This window comes from Microtus pennsylvanicus, chromosome 19 (assembly GCF_037038515.1).
Source record: "Microtus pennsylvanicus isolate mMicPen1 chromosome 19, mMicPen1.hap1, whole genome shotgun sequence".
Taxonomy (NCBI): domain Eukaryota; kingdom Metazoa; phylum Chordata; class Mammalia; order Rodentia; family Cricetidae; genus Microtus; species Microtus pennsylvanicus.
In genome coordinates, this window is record NC_134597.1 from 26,167,238 (window position 1) to 26,180,037 (window position 12,800).

The following is a 12,800-nucleotide window of genomic DNA, read 5'->3' on the forward strand; positions in this document are numbered from 1 at the left end:
TAGAAAAAGACAAGATCTCCTGAGTAAATTGGGAGCATGGGGATCTTGGGAGAGGTTGAAGGAGAGGGGAGAGGCAAGGAGAGGAGCAGAGAAAAATGTAGAGCTCAATACACACACACACACACACACACACACACACACACACACATAAATGCAAAACTCCACATGTGGGTCTTCCTTGTTTACCAAGCTGCTGCTAGATCCCAAAGTGAGCTTGTAAAGCCCATGGTCACAGAGGTAAAACAGCATGGGCAAGAAGAGGAAGGTCAAGTCACTGGTCTCGGATCCCCTCCACCCTGACTCCCTACATCCTTCAGTTCACTATATCCAGACAGGAAAGCACCACTGCTATCCTGATCTGTACTCCAGCCCCATCTCCATCTAGAAACTTCCGCTTTATCAAGGATCTCACTTGCCACCAGCTGCCCAAGTTAGACACCTATAAGGGATCCCCAGGTCCCCTTCCCTTATTTTACCACCATTAACTTTAAGTCCTACATACCTCCTTTCCCACTTTTCCCACTGACTTTATTCAGCCCCTGCTCAAGAATCCCTAGGTTGTCAGAGTTACAACTGGTCTCTACATGCTCCCCATTGAGGCCTTTCTACAAGAGAATCTGATCAGATTGACTCTCTTCTTTGGAATACCCCAAAGCTCAACCTACAGGGCAAATCCCTCCCTGGGACACTTATGCTGTTCTTGGCCTGGCTTCTACACACCCCTTCCCACTTGGCCTTGAACAATTTCATATGGCCCCATGGACGCACTCCTACCCTCTCTATGCCTACCTATGCTCTCTCCTCTACTTCAAGCCTCTCTTCATATGCTCACTGTTCAACTGACTCTTCAAACTCAGTTCACTTCTCCTCCTGCCAAGGGTCATCTCTATGTCCTTCTTCTCATATTTGGACACATGCCCACTTATGATCTCATCATGCCTCCACCCTTCCCATGTTTCATTTAGATTCCGTTCACACCATGCTATATTCATAATCCACTGTTCTCTACAGACAGTAAAGAGGCCCTTTCCTCTGCAAATCAATCCTTCCATGGTTTCTGGCAATGTCGTAGGTACTCAACAGACACTGGCTGAATGGATGACTGATAGAATAGTTGGTAGAATCTCCTATAACATCACAGCGAACTTCTCTAGCTAAAATAAGTATATTTGGATGGAGTACAGTGAAATCTGGGAATGTAGGGAAATCTTGCCCCCTTCCGTCTCCAAAGTCCCCAGCTCAACCTACAATAACCAACTCTCCCACCCACCCTGCAGAGGCCCCCTCTTTTCTGGTGTTAAGCATCCCAGTGCACTTTCTCCTGCTGTCCCAATTGCATTGTTCTTTCTGGCCTTGGGCAAATAGCTTTAATCCTTTATAGCTCTTTACCAGAGCAGCAAACATGGGGAGATGCTAAAGGACTCATGGAGAGAGGCCTAGCTCCGTCACTCTCTTTCTTGATTTTCTTTGACCTTGTGTGTAAACAGACCCTGGTTTCTGAAGCCAGGCCTTTAATATGTTTGACCATATTCATCCTCCTAGGCTGCAGGTGGGGGACAGAAGGGCTTATCCCTGGCTTCAAAGAGAGAGAAATAGAGGCATTGCCCAGACAGAAGTGACTGGAGAATACTCCGCAGACTTGGGATTAGAAGCTAGGCCTCTCTATTCCCTGACCAGTACATTCAATTGCTCTGAAAATGAAAAGCACAGGATTATTTTTGCAGGAGAGGGGAGAAAATCAGCCTGGAGAGGCTGTAGTCACATTTCCGACAAGCTCCGGTTGGGGGACCCTGTAACTTACATAAATGACTTCTTATTAGACCACAATTGACAACTACTGCATGACAGTCTGTGCCGCTTCCTCGGTGTTCTCTTTGTCGATTGTCTGTGCTCATCTCCCAGAAGGAAGACTCCAATATGGCTCAAGCAGGGAAACAAGCCACAGAACACCACCTGCAGCAGCCCCGAGTCCCCTTCCTTGGGACTTGGCATGGGTAGGGCCAAAGAGAAACTGATGTATAGTCCCCCTGCCCCGTGGGCCTAAGCCCCTCTCCCATCTGCCCTCTGCTGTGTCCCTGCCAATAGGATTCCTACTTTAAGAGTGGAGAGAGAGAGAGAGAGAGAGAGAGAGAGAGAGAGAGAGAGAGCCAAGAGTTTATAAGGAAGAAATGAAGTGATACTCTCCCAACACGGCTAGGAATCAATACAAGCTGCTGTCAGGCTTTCCCATCAAAGGATGGCCGCCACACTTACTTCTCCAAAGTCTAGAGCAACAGAGCTCCAGTGCTTGACTCACAACTGCTTCATCTGAGAGAGATTGCGTAAATTTAAAACTCACTGCAGTTGGGTTTGAACTCAGCTGGGACTTGATTTACGGCTAATTCATTTCCCCGATTCCTATAATTCTAAACTCAGTCACCAAACAGTTTAATGCTGATAGAATCACCAGTGCAGTTCTTTATGAATGGGTCTCAGGGGAGTTTTGTTAGTAAGTGTGTGTTAGCAACCGTTATTCACTCTGGAAGGGAACCAGGTGCTCAGGCGGAGGGGACTGGAGGCCCAACAGTTGGGCAAGCAAGCTATCGGTTGCTGTCCCTAGGTAATCCAAAGCCAAATACCACTTGGAATGGTACCCTTGTCCATGTAAAACACAACTCTCCTTTCAAAGAATGTAAGAGATAGTTTATATACATTGAGCCAAATATGAGTGGTTGTAGTCGAGGAACACAGACTTGTGTTGCCTCAGTTAACATGACCCACCATGGAAAATGGTTTCATGAACTACTATGAACACAGATCAAAAAGCAGATATAAATTAACACATTTACCAAACACTGAGACCATGGGCAGGTGGATACAGCAAGTGGGGAAACTCTGCTATAGATTTCAGATGCTATCTGATGACATCCTTAGCTTTGGGGCTGATGGAAGCTAATGGCTTCTCAAGAATATGCTCTGAATGTTTTATCTGGTAGTCAAAAGAATGTTAAGTCAGATCCAGGGGTGAGCAATAAATATCTACTAGAAAGACTAAGGATAACCCAATGTGATTTTGGTTCTCCATCTGCAATGTTCTGACTCTCTGAAATCATGAAGTTCTAACCAACCAAACTACAAAATATCCAGGACCTTCTCTTCAATCCACCCCTCCTCACACACATGCGCACACTATTTACCTATCTAAAATGAATAACCAGTGGTTAAAATGATTCCTATAGGAAATACAATCTCTGGGGCACGATTTCATGATCAAGGCCATGAATTCATAGTCAAATCACAAACCTTCATTCACCTTTGGGGTGACAAAGGCTTCCCAACACATCTCAGGAGGAAATTGGTTTCAACTATTCAAAATTTAGGGAGATGTGTCTTAATAATGCAAGTCTCATTTGTCAATTTGATAGGGAACGTTTCCCTTGGTCAGTTCTTCTGAGGTCTGTTCTTCCATGAGAGTTGCTGAGGAAAAGGTGAATGTCATTACTTACATGTTCTGCAAACATTCACCTTGGTCAATGATGTGCTCTGTGATCTACCAGAGCTGCATTCACACTTCTAAAGGCAAACCCTGCACCCTGCACCTGCCTGCAGACTGTGTGGCTATGCTCAGAGAAGTGCTGTAAGAATATAGTCACTTCAGGGCCCTTCAAAAGCATTTGACAGGGACAAGAGATGGGCAGAATCTCTGAAAGATGGACCCCACATGTCTTCACTTAGCTAGGACAGTGAATTCCTCTTCCTAGTATGCTCTCCTCCAAGTTGACCTTGAACTTAAAAACACCCCATGGAAGGACACTATCTACTAAAATGTTGCTGCTGTCACTGTCCCCCTCCTCCTCCTCCTTCTCCTTCTCCCTCCCATTCTCCTCCTCTTTCTCCCCCACTCCTCTAGTTATGGAACAAAGCCAGGACCTTGCACATGCTAAGCAAATACTCTGACTATATCCCCACCCCAAAAATGTTTTCTACCAAACAGAACTTTTATTCCAGGGGATGTCAGCAGGTTTATATACATCAACACAAAGCAACCCACTGTCAGATAAACTGTAAAGCATGGTTAATAATATACAGGCTTCTCTTTAATACATTTGCTAGAATTTTGAGGCGGAGAGGACACAGGAGAAGGTATCTGCAGAACTTTCTTGGTCATGTAATTTTTTTTAAGTGGGACATGAGGAGGGGATGTTCAGTGGACTCAGCTATGAATAAATTAGCTTTGGCCCATCCCTCTCCGTCCATCAGCATCTAACCTACAGTAAGTTTCACCCAGAGAGTGATACTTGGATTCTATGCTCATCAACATGAAAAGCCCACCACACCCTATCCACCCCCATCCTGCGCATTCAGCAAACATTTACCAATCACCTCAAAAAGATACCCTCTGGATTTGGCTGAGTATAAAAGAAGTATTAAATAGTTCCTCTCAATCTAGGACATCAGGAAATATAGTCATCCCTTGGCATCTGCAAACAATTTGTTCCAGGACAGTTCCACACTCCATGGATGGGAAAAAAAAAAACCTCCGCAGATACTCAAGACTGTTATATATAATGATATAATACTTGCCTGCATGCAGCATAGGCCTATCCTCCTGTATACTTTAAATCATCTGCCGATTACTTATAACACTAATACAATGGAAATGCTATGTAAATGGCCATTAGGGTGCATTGTGCAGGGAAGTAAGAACAAGGAGAAGAGTCTCTTCACATGCGGCAGCAATATGATTGCTTTTAATATTTTCAATGCACAGTTAGTTGAATCCACAGATGTGGAGCCCGTGGATACAGAGAGCAGGTTGTACATGATTTCAATTGTCATCCGTGCCCCTGCCGGGCAACAACCCTTTTGTCATCGTGGAAAAGAACGAATGGAGTTCCTGATTGCACAAGATGCGCTTTCTAGCATGGATGGGGCGCAGAACGCTCAGGAAGACTAGGCTGCAAACCCGGGTCTCTCTGCCAGTGAGCTGCTCACATGCATCAGTAGTTAAAAGCAAGTGCATCTAGGGAAGGAAGACGGGACAGCCTCTAATAGGGAAGTGAGCTGAGAGAGAGAGGTCACAAACACAGTGTGATCATTGAGCCTTTGCCCAGATTGACCTGAGAAGGCCTTCAAAGTGCAAGCGTTACCAAAAACAAATAAATAAATAAATAAATAAATAAATAAATAAATAATAAAATTTCGAGGGAACAGGGCTGGTTAAAAGAAACAACTTAAAGAAAACTTTATGCAGAACTATCCTCTCTTACACCACCCTTCAGTGCTTACAACAGGACTCAGAAGTAGCCAGGGGACAGATCACTGGCTTCTGCCCCTGCTTTCCCAGCAGCTGTGGTACCCGTTCATGAGCCTGGGATGCCCCCATACCATGCTGGAAGGCGCTGCAGGGGCTAACCCAGCTCAACGTCGGGGAAATGTCTTGATACCTGTCCGGTAACTCTTCTTTTTGATAATATGACCAACTCAACAATTGTATCAGTATTAGCTCATTATAAACTATACAATAATTTCACTGTCAAGAGCAAAAACAACGTAGTAATAGCCCTAGGAATTGCCAGCACTCATTCTTAATGTGGTTTCAGTGGGGACTGTGGGTTGGGTGACCTGCAGTGTGGTTGGCTAAGGCTGCCACAACTCTATGAATCTAGGGAGTTCTTTACTAGAGAATTCCTTCCCGTCTCTCTGTCAAGACCCTGAAGCCACACAGTCCTTACATGAGGCTCAATTGATGCATTTGCCCCCATCTGTCCTATCCCACCCTGTTGTAGAGCATTTGTAACTGTGTGAAGATATATTGCTGTGACTGGTTTAACAAAGGGTTGAACAGCCAATAGCTAGGCAGGAGGTACAAATGGGACTTTCAGGCAGAGAGAGAGGAAGGAGATGAATCAAGGCACACAAGAGATGCCATGGAGGCAAAGATGTAGCTGGACACACAGAATGGGAAGGAGGCAAGAGTCACATGGTAGTTGTAGATTAATAAAAAGAATGGATTGGTTTAAGTTATAAGAGCTGGTGGGACAAGTCTAAACTAAGGCCAAGCTTTCATAATTAACAATAAGTCTCCATGTCTTTATTTGGGAGCTGGCTGGCAGGACAGAGAAAGACTCACTACCTATGGTGCCCAATATGAGGGGCCAGACATTATGGCTTCTTTTAATGTTTTATTATTCAATAAAGCTTGGGAGTCAAATCCTAGAGGATAAACCTGACTGCTCCACAGAGTGAAGGAGAAAAGGTCACTTCACCTCTTTCCTTCCAGCTTCCCCCTCAAAGCAACCCAGTTACAACTAATACCAGCCCTGTTATCCTAAAGCTCTTACTGCCTTTCTTCCTTCAGAGCCAAGGCCAGGCTCCTGTAAAGGCTCCATTACCAGACACAGTAGGAAGAACCACAAAGGTCCAGCCCCTGAGCCTCACCATCTCTCCATCAAGTGATGTCCCACCAGCATCTGAGGAAGCTAGGCTGAGATAGGGGCAAGGGGCAGACAGGCTAGGGGGCAAATCCAGGTATCCTCATCTTTGGCCAGAATAATACTGTTTACACTTATGGTCGCTAGAATTTCATATAATATTTCATATAATATTTCAGTTGAATTCCTCCACTTTATAGTAAATATTTTTAAGCCACCCACTCTAGAACAACCTCTTCATTTTGTAACAGAGTATTGAGACATAAAGTGATCTCTCCAAAAACCACTTTTCTGGTAATGACCAAGCTGAGATTTACATTTTGCTATATCCAATGCCTACTCTTCCTAAAACACCGGTGGTTATCAAGCAAAAAGAACGTGTAGGAATCATGTATGAATCTAAGTAGATGTCCACATGCCTGAGAAGTTCTATGACCTTGGAAGGACAACGGGAAAGGTAGAACATGGAGATGGTTCAGCAGACACTGGGGCTAGAGTCAGAATTCTGAGGACTGGGGAACCTCATAGTCACCAGAACCCAAGACTTGGTTATAAAAGTTGAGCTTAAATCATGCAGTCAATAATAAGGTCACAAGAAAACATGAGCGACAGAATTACTCAGTCAATCAAGCGTTTAGGATGCAAGCACTTAAGGACCTGGGTTCAATCCCCAGCACTCACATAGAGAAGCCAGACACAACAATAGGCACTGGGATCCCAGCACTGGGGCTGTAAACAGGAAGGGCGTATATGACTCGCTGGCCAGCCAGTCCAGCCAAAGTGGCAAGCTCAAGGTTCGGTGAGAGACCCTGCCTCAAAAACTGTAAGGTGGTGATCAACTGGAAAAGCTCTCAGCATTGACCTCTGGCTTCCACATCTATACACACTGGCACATACATATGAACATGAAAACACACACACACAGAGAGAGAGACCATGTAGGCATTCACATGTACACACACGACAGTATTTATTTCTTGATAGACTCCAGGGCTACGCCACCATGGAGCATGCTGGTGTGTTACAGCCTGTGAGAAATTTCACAGCAAGAAGCTCATTTAGCTTAACTCATTTAACTTACCTAGTGTCTCAAACTTACTAGACTTGATAAATTTGGTGTGTATGATATCTATTTACACAACCACAGAACGGGACTTTGGGATTTTCTACTCTCTTGTTGCTATTACCTTCAAGAAGCAAAACTGAGTTGAAGGGTGAGAAAATGTACCTCCTACCCTCTGCAATGCTGCCACACCACATAGACTGGCTCGATTGAAAACCCAGTGTCAATTGCCAGCACGAGGCTCTACACCCAGTGTAAACAGAAACAGCCACCACTTCCGCTCCGCTTACTTTCCTGCCTTTTGACCTCTGGGATAAATCCAAGGTCTGATTTGCTTCACCCTCTGGTTCCTGGCTCTTCACTGGCCCAGGAGAAGTGAGCTGCGCTCTCCCAAGAAGAGTTTCATGAGCTGCGTCAAATGGGAAGCGCCGGCCTGCAGCGAAAGACGCTGTAGTTTCAGTGGCCTCATCTCCAAGTGTTCCTCTCCTCCCATTTCATAATGAAAGCCTTTTCCTTGTAAGAGCTGGGGAAGTGATTGCGTTAGGCTGGGTTCAGTACATTGACTGTGAAGACAAGATCCTCTTAGCTAGTGATGTGTTTTGTGTTGGGGTGACAAAAACATCCTAAAATCCAATTTGCTGTTGCGAATCCTGGTTCATGGGAAAGGCACCGTGGAGGGGAGTGGATATTCCAGCTGACAGCCCCAGGCTCCTAGGATGCTTCAGAACTCACAGGCACCTGTTGGTTTAAATCTGAGTCCTTTCTGCCTTCCCAACTCTTGCCCCCTCCCACCCAGGGGGGGGTGATAAAATTCTAAGCAAGCCGCTTCTAACCTCCCCGAAGTTTAACAGAACTGCACAGTGTAGAAAAGCAAATTACATTGTGCATGGGATGAAAGTCTCTTGTTTGAAAGTTATACGGAAATCCTAACCACTAGACCCTCTCTTATTCTGAGCCTGAGAGTATGAAGACCCAATGGACTGAGTCCAGGGAGCCATAGCCTTGGGTGGGACAACACCCAGCATAATGCCTAGCTTCTTGGGACCCTACTTGTGTATCTTTTCATGTCACAATGTGATTCCTAGCCTGTACCCACTCCACCTTCTTTCCTTCTTCTATTCTGAATTCCAAATTCCATTACAGCTGCAGGATTACCCTCCCTGGGCAAGGCCATGGGCAGAAACTTTCACAGCGTATGACATGACCTTGTCCCTGCCTCTGGATCCTAAAATTTAAACCCCAAGAGCTAGTGAATGAATGAAAGAACAGCTACAGAGCACCACCTGTGAGCGGTGCCATAGCATGAATTTTTGCCCGACAGTGAACTGGCCATCTGTTGCTTAGCAACCTGGGTCTGGGGCATCTTTAACTGTCACCTCAGCCTAAGTTCTCATGCCATCAAAATGGTAAGCCTCAATACCCCACCTTACAGGCTTCTCTGAGCATTCCATGGGAGAGTATGCTTTGCACAAGACCAACAATATGAAATACTCACTACAAAGAACCAGACCCCTAGAGCTTCCCAGAATCCAGAGCAAAGATGGAGACTCCATTCAGTCCCTCAGCCATGTCTTCTGTGTTTTTCCCAGAGAAAAACAGAGATTTCCAAATCAAGTAACCATCAACCTCAGAGCTGATCGGTCTACTAGGAAAATCCGTGCAACTTTGCAATCCACCTTCAGCCAAGGAAAATCCCCTTAATTAACAGGGAAATTTGAGGCTCAACAAATAGAACATTTTGCTTGGGGTCGGAGATAATCCAAAGGAGCCATCAGGACCCCCATCACACTCTCCCACTCACTTGGCAAGCAGTAAGAAGCCAGGTCAGACTGCTCAGCACTGAGACTTGGTTCCACCACTTGGTGGCTATGTGACTTTGGACAAAGTCCTCAACCTCCCTCATCTCAGTTCCTTTGGGAGGATATAGGGACAGCGGTAGGCATTGCCTCTGGATGCTAACGGACACTAAAGGGAGCAACTCCATCTAGAGTATTCAGATGAAGGCAGATCAAAAGGAAATGCTTCATAAGCACCGGCCACTACGATCATCATTAATTAGTACTTATTTTCCATCCCAGGGTTTTCATAAGGGCCAACACTAATGTCCTCACAGCTGCTTCCCTGGGGAGGCTGATCCCATGAGATCATAGGACAGGGTTCCTCACTCAGGACTTCTAGAAGCTATTCTGCTTCTCAGCAAGTGGAGAAGCAGCCTCCTTCTTCTGGAACAAGGCCTCCAGCCCGGAATCCGGACCCCTGCCTGCCTTCCCTTTTAAGATCCGCCTCCTTCCACTTAGAGGCATAGCCTGCTCCTATCTCCTTGCTGGCTCCACCTTCCTGTCATAACTAGAATATCTGCCTGCCGCCTGGGAAGCAAAGACAGAAGGGGGACCCAGAGTAAGGCAGGACAGCGGAGAGGGGATCAGGTGGGTGTTAGGGGAGGGAACAGTAAGGACTAGCTTTTAAAGAAACAGCGTCTGCAGGGCTCTGTGTGGACCAAGCCTTACTCAATGGAGCCTCCAGGGCAATTACCCTAATCATGTGCATCTCCCAAACAGCCCTTTGATTTATTAGCACGATGTCTTTTTTAAATGCCGCTTTTAAATATAAATAACACTTAATCATCCAGCTGTCGTTAAATTCATGTTATATTGATTTCGTGGAGTGCAGCAAATTTGAGGGTGAATGGGCTGGTGGATACAAGCACAAAGCTGGGAGGCGGCGGTCGCAAGCGCAGGGGAGGGAGGGACAGGACTTTGAAGGAGGAGGAAAGGGGGTGTCGCGTGAAAGAAATGAACCCTGCACAACTGCGAGGGCCTGAGCCAGTTTCCCATCGGGGAGCACGGTACACAAATAAAAGGCGAGGTGAGAGCGATGCATCCTTTGCAGAGTAATCAAAGTCAGAATCTCATCATGGTAGGCTCCCAGTATTGCCGCCGCCCCATCCCAGCCAGTCGGAGAGCCACTCCAACAGGTCTCCAGTGTGCATTGTCTGTGCAGTGCCCTCTCTGGTGAGACTGGGCTGGAGCCGCTGAGAAATGCCCCCTAGCTGGCTGGGAGGAGAGACGCTTGCTATAATTTCTTCCCATCAAAGCCTGGCAATACCTAGGAGCTTGCAACAGTTACTAACCCATCCCCCTGAGCTCTCTGTCCTAGGTAGGAATGTTGCCACCCTAGAAAGCCCCCATTTAATTCCCAGCAGCCCTCCTCATGATTAAAAGGATCTGTAGGCCAAGTGGAGGCAGATTCTGCCATGTGGATTTCCCTGTCTGCAGGCAGGAGAAGAGAGACAGGGAAGGCGACCAGAGCAAATTGGCTGCCTAGGAGAAAAATTCCTCCCTGAAATATTTTCAGGGTGGTGTGTGTGTGTGTGTGTGTGTGTGTGTGTGTGTGTGTGTGTGTAAGCAGGATTTAGTGAGCGCAGAGCAGATCATGGGTGAACCATGCCTGCTGTTCACAGGATGCTTCCAGAACAACTTCCAGCCTCAATAAGGATGACCAAAGAGAGTCATTTGTGTCTGGGCCTCTCCTGGTGCATGCAACTGAGTGTCTTCCAGTGTGGACCAGAGAACTTAAAGCCCGCAGAAGAATAGTGGAGCAAGGATATTGTGGTATACTCCAGGGCTGGGCAAAAGAGCCAGGAAATGAAACATGCACACACACACATACACACACACAGTGTTAATTATGGCCTATCTTTTCCTAGAAACCAATGGTAAGTGCAGAAAGTGTGGGGATTCTTTTGAGCTCCAGTACTTAGCTTATAGCCAGCATAATGATAGTTGCCTTGGCTTTAAAATAACAGATCCTGAGGCTGCAAATATTTGAGAAAGGGAAGAGGGGAACAGAGACGGCTGTTGGGGCAGGAGAGATCTGCACCTCAGCTTCCTGCCCTCAGGGGTCCCACGAAGGAATGCCTCTCTGGGACATACTCATTGTCACTGTAGTTTGCTGCTGGTTCCAAACCATGTGCCACAGCCATGCGCATGCATAGACGGGCCCTCCCCATCCACGCTCTCCAAGTGTGTGCACACTATAACGTACCAATGCTTTTCCACAACCCAGAAGTCAGAAGTGGATGCCCCTGGCACCCGTGCTTGGACAAGACTGCATTTGGCAAGGCGCATGTGTGCAGCTGGATGTGTGCACACCCACCATTCTTAAAAAGAAGAATGTTTCTCACTGATCCGGGTTCTCATTGTGAGACGCTTTCCTTTATCCCTGCTACCTTTTTCAATCAATCAAAGGACAGCTCACACAACACATAGCAGGCATAAGGCTTCCCTCCTAGGGCATCTGCTCCCCACCCCCTCCCCAAGCCTAGCCAGAGACCTTGGTGGGGTCAGAAAAAAAAAGTTTGAAAAATAGGAGAGCTGAGGGTACAAAGAAAGCCCTCAGTGGCTGCACCCCATCATCAGGGTTTCTAAGACAGTGGAAAGCCTGCACCTGCACTTAAGTCCCCCTTGTTCAAGAGTCCTTGTCCCTCACCTTCTGGAAGATTCCCAACATATTTCTCCCTTTGGTAGGTTTATGAGACACTCTGAACACATGATCTTATGAAGAAGAAAGAAGTATATCCCATTTTTATCAGGATGCCCCAAAAACACCACAAAGGAACACCTATAGAAGGATAGAAACTTTCTATATGTGTATTCGAGCCTGAAATAATGATGTATTTGAACCTTCTATTCTTCTCCAGGCAATAACTGAGGCCCCAAAGAAGTCTCTCTTAGACTTTAATAGGGGAGCCATGAAAAAGCCCTTTGGAACCCCAACCCCCTCCCCATCCATTCTAGGAAAAGTTTCAGAATGAGCAGGCTCTGAAACTAGGGTGTGGGGGGGGTGGAGCTCTGGGGAAGTACAACTTGAACCATTGACTTCTGGAAAACAGTTCTGCACGCAGAGGATCTGGACTCTGGGAGACACAGTAGACCCAATACCTTAAAGGGCAGGTATGCCAATGTGTTCACGGTCCTTTCTGCCTGGATAGAGTCTACATCCATCTCTACTCTCCTCCTAGTTTGCGTTCTCAGACGCATACCCCAAAGACATGTGACAGGTGTTAGCTAAAGACACCCGGGGAAACTGCCTCACTTGCACAGAGAAGGATAAGGAAGTGAGAGGTTGGCCACAAAGCTGTATCCCCAAGCCCTGTCTGCTTGCTGTCTACCAGCAACTGGCAACGTGAATAAGGGTTGATCCTCCTTAAAGGACCGCAGCACCCTCCCTAGACGAGGATCCCTCCTCTAGCTTTGATGTTAAAGCCCCTCCCCGCCTGAAATCCCGGCACATTCCGGGGAAGCAGTGCCACGCTTCGGAAAGGC

General features: G+C 46.6%; 1 protein-coding gene across 1 annotated transcript in view; it reads right to left on the reverse strand.

The window, feature by feature from the left end:
- The window catches only part of Plxna4 (plexin A4), a 452,981-nt gene that overhangs the window by 438,571 nt on the left and 1,610 nt on the right, over positions 1-12,800 (reverse strand). The gene's annotated exons all lie outside the window — the stretch shown is intronic.